Here is a 12,409-nt window from a genome sequence, read left to right on the forward strand (position 1 = left end):
TCTCATGCTTTGAAGTTCTTCCTTTTAAATGTCTACTTGGGAAAAGTTGGGTTGGTTGGAGAAAACAACAAATGTTGTTGGTTTTGGTTTTTTGTTTTTTTTTTTTCCCACAAGTAGGTAAATACTGGGGAAATTAATTGTTTGGAAGGATTGTTTAAATGGATATACCAGCTCACCAAAATGTTAATGGATGTACTTAAATTCATATCTACTTTAGAACTTAACCTTGAATCCTTGGAATTGTACCCTTAAGTACAGAACAATGAAGTACTTAGCCATCCTCTGAAATAAAGATATTTTCCTAAATTGAAATCAATTGTTTTCCTTTCAGTTGACAAAGAATTTAGAGAAATGCTTTTACAATTTTTAAAGAAAGTCAGCATATTTTAATTCCCCTGGAAGGCTAGAAATGTCAACAAGCATGGAAAATAGAGTTCCAGACAGAAATAGTAAGAAATGTTAGAATTATGTGAAAGTTACACATATGGGCTGAGAGACTTTTCATGTCACATTTCATCCAACGCAAATTAAAATGAATGAGATATGCAGTACCTCTGCAGCATAGTTTTTGTGAAGTAAATGTCGACAGATTCTTAACTGGAGTGGCACAGCCTTAATGTGACTGGTGTTACTGAATATACCACTAACATGTGGTAGAGGTTTGGTACATCTTTAAACAAGTCAGGAAGAAGAAAGCCTCTCATTTTTCTCTGTTCTCATTATCTTCGTTCCAGTGGATTAGAAAATGTAAAATGTAGAAGTCAAGCTGAAGATGGTTCAGAGCTCAATCGCCTGCCAAGTTAAGTCTGACAAATGGCAAATGTGTGTAATTAATACTGTCATCTTTCCCTAGACCAAAGGGTGACTGCAGTAACTATAGATTGTAATTGTCATCGTTGTCACATAAAATGTGCTATTAAGTTCAGGCTGAATTTTATTGCTGAGAATGCTCATAAATTGAATGGTCAGTCATTTAAATTACCAAGTAGAGAGCTCTGTGGTTTGCTCTAAAGCTACTTTCTAAAGCAATGTATTTGACTTTAGACCTCTGGAAACTAGCTACATTCCTTAAAGAGATGTTAGATGGGTTGTCAGAAGAGGATGCTCTGACATACACTACATTCCATTCATGTTTTAATCATCCTTACACACTAATTTGAAATTTTTTGTTGGAAGGTGAGTACTGCATATGCAATGTTGGCAACTTAAAAATTAGGAGTTATTGTCTTGTTAGTGCAGCAGAAAGAATGAGTGAGGATGGTTTTGAAATATAGATTAATAAAGTGTAGTTGTTTAAGATGAAAAGATGAAAGGGGAATAAAAGAAAGTGATGCATTCAAAAGAGAGAATCTTGAGATCAAGGAGTTCCCTGTCAGGATCTGAAGTCTTTCATTCAAAGGGTAAATCACAGGTCAGCAGTGATTTCAAGTCTTTTCCTTCTGACGACTGGATAAACTGAAATTTTCAGGAAAGATGACTCAGAACTATTGTAAAAATAATAGTCAACTAAAATATGAAGTCTTGATGAAGTGAACAGGATCCAGGATAGAAAGGGAACTGCATCATTAATCAAGTCCTGTTTCTTGTTGTTAGAGACAATAAGGTCATATAATATCTTTCATAAACTGATTGGCTCTGTCTTAAAATTTGTTTAGGTATTTGTCCTCACTGTACAGTTATTACTTCAAAATCTCACTGGTCTAATGGTTAGAAAACACCCCTTTACTGGTCATTTATTCTTATGCTACCCTTGACCTTTACTTTCAGATGTGTCTTATACCCTTATAGTATTATCTCAACAAGTATATTTATAGGCACTGTCATATTTTCACTCAGATTTTGCTTTCCAAGCTAGAAAAACCAAAACGTTTTGCTTTAACATTTGATTTTCTTGATCTCTTTCATGTTATACTATGCTGTCAGTTGGCTGGCATAAGTCAGCTCTGAACCGGGAGCCATATAAACACTTTATAACAATGCTGTCTTCAAGCTAATAAGTACTGCAACATGTGTTCTTGCTCAAGCAGGTTTTCTTTTAGATTTCTCTGGAGCTTTCCTCTATGAGTTTTGTTGTTTGGTTTTGTTTTTTGTTTTTTTTGGTTTTTTTTCTTTGTTCGTTTGTAATACAAAGTCTTGTTAGATTGTATACTCTTAACTTATACCCTAAGCCTTTGCTTTTTTTGGTTGTAGGTGCATAGTACTGGAAAAGATCAGCTGGAGAGATGGGTTATTAAGTCAATTTCCCTGTTATTACAGGCAATACATAATAGAAACTGCATTCAGAAAGACATGCAGAACATCCATTCCACATTCCACTAGTTGCACAGGCCACAAACCAGTCAGTAACTATTTTTCATATGATAGCAGAAGACCAAAAGCTAAAACCATAATAAACTCCTGGAAAAAAAAGCAGAAGAAAGTAAATGTGTCACTCATACTATATATATGTCCCTGCAATGGTAAGAACATAAGTAGATTATTTTTCCCAGCTGATCATAAAAAGTGAAACAAGAACTATACTGCAGAAAAAGATGAAATAAGCACTGGAGTAGCAAAAGGACAATTTCTTAATTCAGTATTTCCTTTTGGCAGGAGAGGTGTTTCTTGTCTGTGAAAAATAAATTCAGTACCTGTGAGTGAGAAAACAATTGCATTGAAAATTTGGAAGCATCTTGTTACTGCTGAAAAATCATTAGTATCTTCTTTTGTTTGTGTGTCAGAAAAAGTATTTGCTAGCTCGAATGTAGCGATGTAAATTAAAACATTATTTTGACCAATCGTCAAATGAAGATCGCAATCAAAGTGCCAGCATAATAGGGAAAAATGTTATTCTGTAGATTTGCTGATGTCTTGTTTGTTTTCAGTAAGAAGATGACTTCCAAATCAAATGCCAATAGCACAAGGTTGCTGGCTGATGTATTACAATTAGCTTGCATGTTAACCATATCTGTGCAAAAGGATTATTCCTCCTCCAGCCAGTGCACGCTCTCATGCGCTATGCTTAGTCAAAGTGCAGTGACAGTATAACACCTTCCACAGAATATCAGGGTGAGAAGATAAACTAAAAATATTAAATTGGTTCCCCAGGGCTTCCTTCTCTTTCAGATAAACTAAAACCCTTTTGTGTGTGTGTTGGTTTTTTGTTTTGCTTTGTTTGTTTCCTCCTAAGCAAAGTCCTTGACTGGTACAAAGATAAGGAAAAAAGTGAAAAATCGTCTCCTTCATCACATTAACTGTAGTTGTTAAACAAAAAATTGCTGCAGTAAGACCCATTTAATAGGACTGAATAGAGTCCAGCACAAGCATACCACTAAGAACTACATGATAGAGTTAGGTCATAGGAATATTCCCAACTGCAGTATTTAAAGGGTTGTTTCAACATAAATTATATGGATCATAAAACTTCTCATTATTTTAGCCTAAACCAGTGTTCTAAAACTATGTAAATAACCCAAACCCTGAAATCTCTTCTGTGCCTCTTCCAGTATGACAATAGTTATGCTTAGACTTCCACTAAAAAACTTATCTGAGTAAAATGATGCAGACAGCTCCCATCACAGCTCCCACAGCTTCATTATATCAAGCGTAGCTGTAGGGGAAGTGACTAAAACTTCACTGGCACAAATGGAGTTACATCCACTGGCATTAGTGCTTAATTTGTCACTCTTGTTTTTAATCTCGGGAAGCATGCAAGGACTAAATTGTACTAATCTTTCATATGACAGGAAGAGGATGATCAGAATATATCCAGTACCAGTACCATGGCCAAGCCAAAGCTCAGCTCTGCCTTCTGAAATTACCTTGAGCAAGGTTTTGAATATGGGCTTGTTGTTCCACATTTTTCTGTGCACTCTTAGCCCAAAGAACATTTCCTAGGCCATGTCTAGGCATGATACCTATCCAATTTGTTGTGCAAAAATGAACGCATTGTCAGAAGGGGAAGAACAGCAGTATAATTTCAGCCTCTTTTCAAGGAAATCTGTGTAGAGTTCCAGCCTGTGGTATCGGAATACCAACAGAAAAGAACCTGCAATTTGCTGCCATCACCATCAAAAAGATGTCTTTATTTTGCTGCTTACATTCCTTATGTCAGCATCAGGCTGCTGCTACTTCAGATATGGTTGTCACGTCTGTACTTGCTGCAGTGCTACAAGAAGAAGGGTACTGTGCCAGGTCACAAGGGAATGCACAGCAGCTAGTGATGGTTTAGGATTTCCACATATTGTTAAGATGCTCAGGTTACCACACTACACTGCAGACGTTCTCAGTCAGGAGGATTTTTCCCTAGAACATGGGTTTGGTCTTGGGGGAGTTGTCCCATAGGGTGGTCTGGCAGCAGCCATGTTGGCAGCGCACATAGCCAAATGCAATGTGGCATTACAGGGCTGCAGTCCCATGACTGCTCTGGGCACTGGAACAGTCTCTTCCTCCAGACCTGTGACCACACTTCTCACTGTCAGATTAAGATGACATTGAGTCAGGCCTGTTTAATCCTATTTAATCCTTGTTACTGTTTCTAGTTTCATTTCCTAAATTGAAAAAAATACGAGAAGTATGCATACACATACACACACAGACATACATGTTTACATATATATACTTTCACACTATATTTGGGCTATCTTACTCTGTTGATACAATTCTGAAGTATTCCATATTAATAAATAGCTAGGGTCACCATGACTCGTCTGATTCCTGGCTATCCGAACAGTTTGCTCTTGTCCTGCCCAAACACCATCAACAATCCCAGATCATCATTGTACAACGTTTGTGTACTGCTAGACACCGCTGTCTTCCTACCCAAATATCAAGACACCTAATGCCTTTTTTTCAAGAACAATCCACTACAGATACTACTAATAATATGGTATGGGTAGGAGCACTAGTCTGGGCTTAGGCCAGTAGTTACTTTCTACTTTTGCTGTTACAGTCACTGCCTGTTAAAAATGCTAATTGAGCTGTGATTTCATTTGTTATTCTGGGAGGTTAATTCTGCCTCCCTGGCTTCTGAGGTTTTCTGTTGGATTTTTGGAGAGAAAGGGAACTATTTAGATGGTTGAAGACTGCTCAATGACTGCATGTCTGAAGGCCTAAAGAGTAGGTGCTGATATGTTTTGAAAAGCCTGGGTGTTTCTGTCATCATCTCTATATGTAGGAACTGGCACAACAGTTTTTAGTGTAGAAAGAGATCTTGGATGGATGGGAAATTAAGATGTGAAGAGAAACAGGATCATTGCATCCATGCTTTGAAGTGGGAAGGTGGAAGGGGAAAGGCTGTTAGCTGTGGATGATGAATAGACTGTATCCAGATAAATGTATTATAGTTTATTTTCCAGAAATAGTAGAAGGATGTTAAGCATCTGTTTAAGGGTTGGATGATATTTATTGAATACCTTCATCCAAGCTGTACAAAAATGATTAAAAGATCATAATATGTTGCTCCCTGAGTAAAGTTAAATGAATATGTGGCATGACTTATGCTGTGCTGTAGAACTAAGGCATAGCTAAATAAAAGAGAGCTGAGAAATATCTTTAAGGGATCCCCTTGAAAGGTGTTCTTTTCCATCACTTGGTGGTTGAATATTGTGGGACAACCCTGTATTTAGATTAATTGAAATGGTGGACCTAGCAATGATTTGCTCTCTATCTTTTAAAAATTATAATATCAAGTGCTGTATCTCTTGAGAATATTAAGTATAACTGATCTTCTCCTTCCTGGGTGAGTGGACTAACAACTAGGACTCTCTCTGTTGCTTATGCAAAGCATGGTAATTATTCTGTGTAAAATGAAGCACCATCCAGGGGAAGGAGTGCGAGAGCCTCACTATAGAATGAAAATACTTAACTGAGTGATAAGAGGTTTATTTTTTTCCTTGGCTAAAGGAAAGTTTTGATCCATGATCACCCTCAGTTAGGGAAATAGCTAGTAATGGAAGTGCTTGGTTAGGAATGGCAGATTCAAATCAGTCTTTGTTTAAAATGATAATTCTCCTCATGCTCTCTCTTTGGGGTTTTTTTGTTTGGTTTTGGGTTTGTGTTTTTTTTGTGTTTTTTTTTTTTTTTCAAATACAAGCGAAGAAAACAGTATCAAACAGCTAACTCAGCTCATCTTTTGGTTTCGACACTGCCCCCAGTTTATCTGCATGTAACATTCCAGCACTAATCCGCTTTCCCCATCTTGCACATGAATGTAAACTGTTCCAATCTTCTGGAAAGTCCTGGCAAGAGCTTCCTATGAAGAGTCTGCGCTGCCCCAGAGGGGACTGAGGATGGGAACACTTTCTGGAAGTGTGTAAAAGAGGAAAGTGGAAGGCAGTGGGCTGGAGGGGCTAAAGGCTTGCAGCTGAGCCGGCAACAGCCTTACAGCTATTGCTCATTGTGGAGAAAGATCCCAACTGTAGAGCTTAATTGTTTTGTTTTGCTGGGTTTTTCATGCTAGTTGTCAGAATAATTCATTTGTGCCTAGCTGAATTGGATGTATGTACACAGTGCCAGCTTAGTCTTCTGAGATCCTGAGGGGGCCTTTCCTGCTGCAAATTATTTTCCATTGAACAGAGGGTGACTTGAAGATTGGTCCTTATTTGTCCATATGGTAGCTGTTGTTCTCTTCCAGTGTGAAAGTCTGATGAGGGTATTAGACACAGTTGCTCTGTACATGCCTAAAAGTATTTCATTCCCTGTGGTTTTCCCATCACTGACTATTGGAGTCTTATATTCATTGAGAATAATGAACTCTGGTAGAAGAAAATGCTTTAAATACATAAAGCAGACTGTATGCTGCTCACATGTATCAAGGTCGGGGTGACATTTTCAGTGTTGATGGGTATCTTCTTCCTTTATTTGGATAAGACTGGAATATAAGGGTCCTGAATCATCTGTCAAGAGGTGCAAAAAAGTCTTTATATATGTTCCAGGAAAACTGGGCCTCAGGATACAAAATTATTTGTGTGGGGTTTTTTTTTGTTTGTTTGGTTGGTTGGTTTGGTTTTCTCCTTCTGCTTGGAATCCTTATGGAGTATTACTTTTTGTGAAGGAATAAGTTGTTGTCCCCTCCAGAGCTTTCTTAAATGAGCCAGCAAGAGGAGATTTACATTTCTCTGCATGACTGTAGGATACTGGAGTTTAAACAATGAATGAAAAAGTGTCACAGATTTGTTTAAGAGCAGTGAAATGTTGCTGCCTTCATATACACTGTCAGAAGATTTTAAAAGGTGCAAGATAGGGAACTGCATGATCGCTAGGTTGTTTGTCTAAACTGAGAACTTAAGTATGAGAGAAATGCTTCAGGATTTATACTGAGTAGCCAACTGATGTTGCATTGACAAAACATGGACTAGTGAAAATTGCAGTTGTATAAAAACTAATTTTTGAGAGACTCTATGTCTTTTTTTGCCGGTTCCAGGATTCTTTCCAGTCCTTAAGCAGTAGACCATTTTTCAGCTTTTTGAATCCCACTCAATTCCCACAAGTGAACGAGTAGTTCTCTCTGTAATATATTCTACCACAGGCTTCATTTCCTCCCCTTTCTGTCCTTATTCTCTATTCTTTCTTGGTTTCACTTCACTTCTTTCCTGCATTCTCAGTGTGGTTGTTCCTTTTGTCTCCTCTTATGAATTTTGCATTTTTAAATCTGTTTGTTTGACTCCCACAGTGGGCCTAATACTAGACGTCTCTTCAAAGTAATTCCTGTTTTGTGTTATTTTAGCCAAATGCTAAAGCTACTCATTGGTGGAAAATATTTTGCTCACTGTATGAGACAAAGAAACTGTAAGTTTGTGGGTATGTGTGAATATGCAATGAGAAGCTATTTCCTGTGCTTTATTTGGGGAGATTCAATTAAGGAAGTACAATCAGAATTTCAGCATCTCATAATTTTGTTAGATTTTACAGTCTTTGCAACCTTATTGTTTTTTTAAATTGAAGTTTGCTTTTTATGGGGATGTTATAACCTTACGTACAATGCATACAGGCAGAAATACGCAGTGCATAATTATTATTAAAGAAACACAAGTGTTGAGTCTTCAGCTTCTTTAAAGAGAAAAAAAAAAAAGCTTTGTAAAGAAAAACAAGATCATGTAAAGATTTAATACATCTCAAAGCCAACACAATTTGGTTTGATACATGACCCTTTTATTTTGCTACCTTAAAATGCCTCCCTCCTGCCAAAACCATTTGTTACCCTGTTCCTTGGGGAAATATGCAAAGACGTGCAGTTATGCTCAGGCCTCCCTACTGGAAGGTTTTTATTTCAATCCTATCAGCCTCTATTCTTGCCAATCATTTTTCTTTTGTTCTCAGTATCCATTCTTTCCAGTAATTCACTTGAGCTACAATATCTGAGAAAGACTGAGTACCACTGTAATTTAAAGGAAAAGATCTTTTCAGGCTGATTTGGTTTCAAGCAGCTTTTTGTGAGAGAGATTGATTTGCATCCACCAGACAATTAAATACACTGACTGAAGATTGTTTATCACCAATTAATCCATACAGAAACTACTTTTATTTTTGGTAGAAGACATCAAAAAGTAACAATTAACATTGAATATAGCTTCCCGGTGAGTGACAATATAAAGCCCAGCTAGACAAGCACATAGCAGTTGCTTGCAGCAGCTGTGACAAAAAGGTGACAGGTGGTAATGGGAGTGACAGACACCTGGGGTGAAACACTGACTGGACAAAAATTCTCAGAGTCAATGACATCAGCTTCAGCATGGCCAATATTTCTGCCCAGATGAGGATTCAGCTGAATGTGTAGAAGTACCTGGCATGCTCAGTGTTATGGCCATAGAGCGGAGGAAACACCATGTCTACAATAGACTTGACAAAAACTTGGCAGGTGGGACTGGCAAGGATTTTTTGCTGGATAAGCAGCAGGTCCAAACACCTTCAATTGCAATGAATTTTCCATCAGCCTTATAGATAAACTGTCATTTTGGACCATCACATGAATGTGAAAGTGGAAGAGGATTATAAAAGAAGAAAGTGATGGACTTTGTTTTCATGATTAAGTTTCACTCCCTAATATCACTCCAATATTGTATATTGCCCTAATATAAGCCTACCATGACATTGAGAGTGGTCTGTTTTGGTTTCAATTCAGTAGACTAGTATCTGGATGAAATCTGATGATCTCATAAGGAGATACTGCACAAGATCTTATGCTACAGATCTCAGAAGGCAAAGGGAGGGATTCTTTCAGCTGGGCTAAGACAAAGGATTTTGGGGAGAGTCAGTAGCATGTTTATCGGGACAGATTTTAAACTATAATTAACATATTTTACGGAATATATAGAATGTCATTCTGCAGCGGAAGAATGACTTCCCCTTGTCACAGCAAGTGCATCCTTTTGATGAGGGCTTTCAGCTCTAGACGGGAGCAAGAAGGACTAATGATCCTGAATGTTATTTTAATGTCAAAAGCTTATTAAAGAGTAATGATTGAACAGGGAGAAGAGAAAAAAAAAAAAAAAGTCCACAGGGCAGTCAAGACAAAACCTTCTCTGAGAAAAAGGTGAGAAAAATAGCTCCTTGGTTCCTTTCATTTCTAACTGTCCCCCACAGAAAGGGAGAGAATGAAGGCATATTTCTTCAGAAGTATTTCAGTGTCATCCCATGGGCCTGACCTTCTTGGCAGCTAGACATGGAAAATCTTGAAAGTGACAGGAGACCTTGTGAATTCTCTCCTACCCAACCCTCAAGATTTCTGTTTCCACTATTTCTCGTGTCTTTTGTCGTTCAAATTAGTGCAAAGTTTCTGGGAAAATGTAGCTCTGGCACTGCATTGTGTAAATAACAAATAGGGTACAAGTAAGGAGGAAGTAGGTTGGCAGCAAACTGCCTCTACCAATTTTGCCGCTTGAGCAACTCCCCTTAGACCCAGCTTGGTTCACATTGCAGAGAAGATCACAGAGAAGATTGTGTCCATCCTATATGTATGGGCAGAACTGCAGCAAGCATTAGGCTGAATTGCCTGACACTAGAACTGTTGAATTGACTCTGGAGAGAAGACTGAATATGAAACATCATGTATGTCATGCAGCTGAGGGGGGATTGAGGCTCCAGCTTTGGAACAGCCTGAAACAAACTTCATGTTGGTACAGGTGCCGTGTGCTCCTGTTTGTAACCTGTGCAAAATGTTTTGAGATCCCCAGGTAAGCAGCACTGTACACACGGAATGTATTACAAAACAAAAGCTTCCCAAAGAATGATAATTCACCTCTGCCTATTTGCAGATTTGGCTCACAGTAGAAAGCAAATCTCCCTCACTGACTTGTAGGTAGAACTAGACAAAGATTTTTCAGTGGAAAAAGTTTTTATCCAAAAAGACAGTTTCTTTGAAATGGGAAGATTTTTCATTTTAACAATTTTCAGTGAATAAACCTTCAAGTGTTTTGTTTTGATAATGTTTAAAGCTCTTTTATATCATAAACTCTAGGCATACATATATATCACTTAAGAATTTTCTGACAGTTTTGAAAGAAAATGCTCGGATTCTTTTTTTGAAATGATTCTTTGAGGGGACATAAGGAATTTGCATCTCCCACAAATCTCTATATTTAAACTTTTGCATTCAGATCTGGGGCAAAAACAAACACTGAAATGTCAGAATTTTATACATGATAGGAATTATCTTTTTTCCCCTCAGTACATTCTGCTTAGATTACCCGTATAGTATATGCCTTCTTTCCCTAGTCTGCTTGTGTGTTCAGAAAAATCAATTTGAACAATCTGAACAGAGATCTGTTGCTGGCCCCAGCCTGAAGGGTTTCAGAGCACTCATCACGCAGCCCACAGGGCTTGAGTTAGTTGCAAATTGATACCTGAGTTCAGCAGCGGAAAAGAGTTGGAAAATCACAGCAGAAAAAAAAGAAAATAAAAAGACATTGATGTCTCCCTCCTTTTTAAAAAAAGTCTTTGTAATTTCATAACTGACTTTTCTTCCCTTGCTTCATTTTCTTTTGTGCTTGTAAAACAAGACAGATGAGATACCACCCTCTCCCAACAACTGCTGTTTCACAATGTTGGCAACAGATTTTATTCTATGTGTTGCAAAAAAACTCAGCTGTGTTGGCCAAGAGACTGATGTCTTATGCTTGATCTTAAAGAGGACTTAAAGGTAGGTTCATGCTGCCTGATGTTCAGCCAGTTCCCAGATTAAGGTGATTTTAGGTGTCACCAATTTAAAGAACAATTCAGATTCTCTAGTCCGTGGCATTACTTACTTTGGATGTCAGTTAAAACATCCCCAATTTGGGCTCCAAAGTTCTCTAAGCCTTTAACAAGGGACTCCTGTGCATATGGAAGCATCCTTTTCTGAAAATATTTATGAAGCTTTTAGGCTTCCATTGCACTTCAGATAAACATTCTTGGTTATGTCATGTCTCAACCCTTTTTAATTTTATTTTCTTCTGTCTCATTGCTCATAAGGAAAGAAGATAATCAGATGCAAAGGAAGAGGTCATTTAGCATTTTTATCTCTTTGGGATGCAGAAATAGGAAACATTTCTCTACCTCTCACTATATATATGTCTTTCCTTGTACCATGTGAACAAATTATTTACTGTAAACAAATGGGGAGTTGTGACTAGTGTCTTTGGAAGGAGTTCCCTGAAGAGGAACAATTAGCTATAGTTGAATTTGTAACTGGCTGTTCATATTTGGGCGGAACTCAACCAAATAGGGACAAGAAGAACTCCACCAATGCATCCTACCTCAACACAGGTGACCACTTGAACTCACCTTTAAAATTTAGCTTATTGGATTTGACCTTTTTCTGTCATCTAAAGAGAAATCAAGCGTCATTATGTGTCTGGAAGTACCTGTGGGCTAATTACAGCTGACAAACTGATGTGAACACAACTAATGTGCTCATAGAAAAGAGAGAGATTAATTTTAGCAGATGAGATATGTTGGTTTTGGGAGATTAGAGCTGGAAAGAGATGATTAAAGCAAACGCACATTGCTGGCTCATATTCAGTTTTCCACTGACCAATACCCCCAAGTCCTTCTCCACAGGGCTGCTCTCAATCCACTCATTGACCAGCCTGTGTTTGTGCTTGGGATTGCCCTGAGTCATGCTGGGTTGGAACAGTAACTATTCTATTGTTAGTACCACTAGTCCAAAATTCAGAGAGGAAACAGCTTTCTAGCATTCTCAGAGAGGTTTTGCCTTCCTGGACAACTGAATCTGCTTTCAGTTTAGCTTTTTAAAAAATGCATTAGTTTTATTCCACTGATGTACAAGTCAGTCCTGAAAACCATACTTACCTAAACAGACTAAAAAAAAAAAAATAAATATCAACCTCTTGCCTTCCTCTCAGCTTTGTAAATGAAGCAGACTACCAACTCTCCCTCCAGAGGGTTTCTGTAGTTTAACTGATTCTTTCTGTCTCTGCACAGCTATTGGCAG

The 12,409-nt window shown here is 37.9% G+C and overlaps 1 long non-coding RNA gene across 1 annotated transcript in view; it reads left to right on the top strand.

The window, feature by feature from the left end:
• LOC113476907 overlaps nt 1-12,409 on the top strand; it is an 86,841-nt gene that overhangs the window by 41,940 nt on the left and 32,492 nt on the right. The gene's annotated exons all lie outside the window — the stretch shown is intronic.

The sequence above is a fragment of the Athene cunicularia genome, assembly GCF_003259725.1.
Source record: "Athene cunicularia isolate RWA chromosome 2 unlocalized genomic scaffold, athCun1 chr2_part1, whole genome shotgun sequence".
NCBI lineage: Eukaryota > Metazoa > Chordata > Aves > Strigiformes > Strigidae > Athene > Athene cunicularia.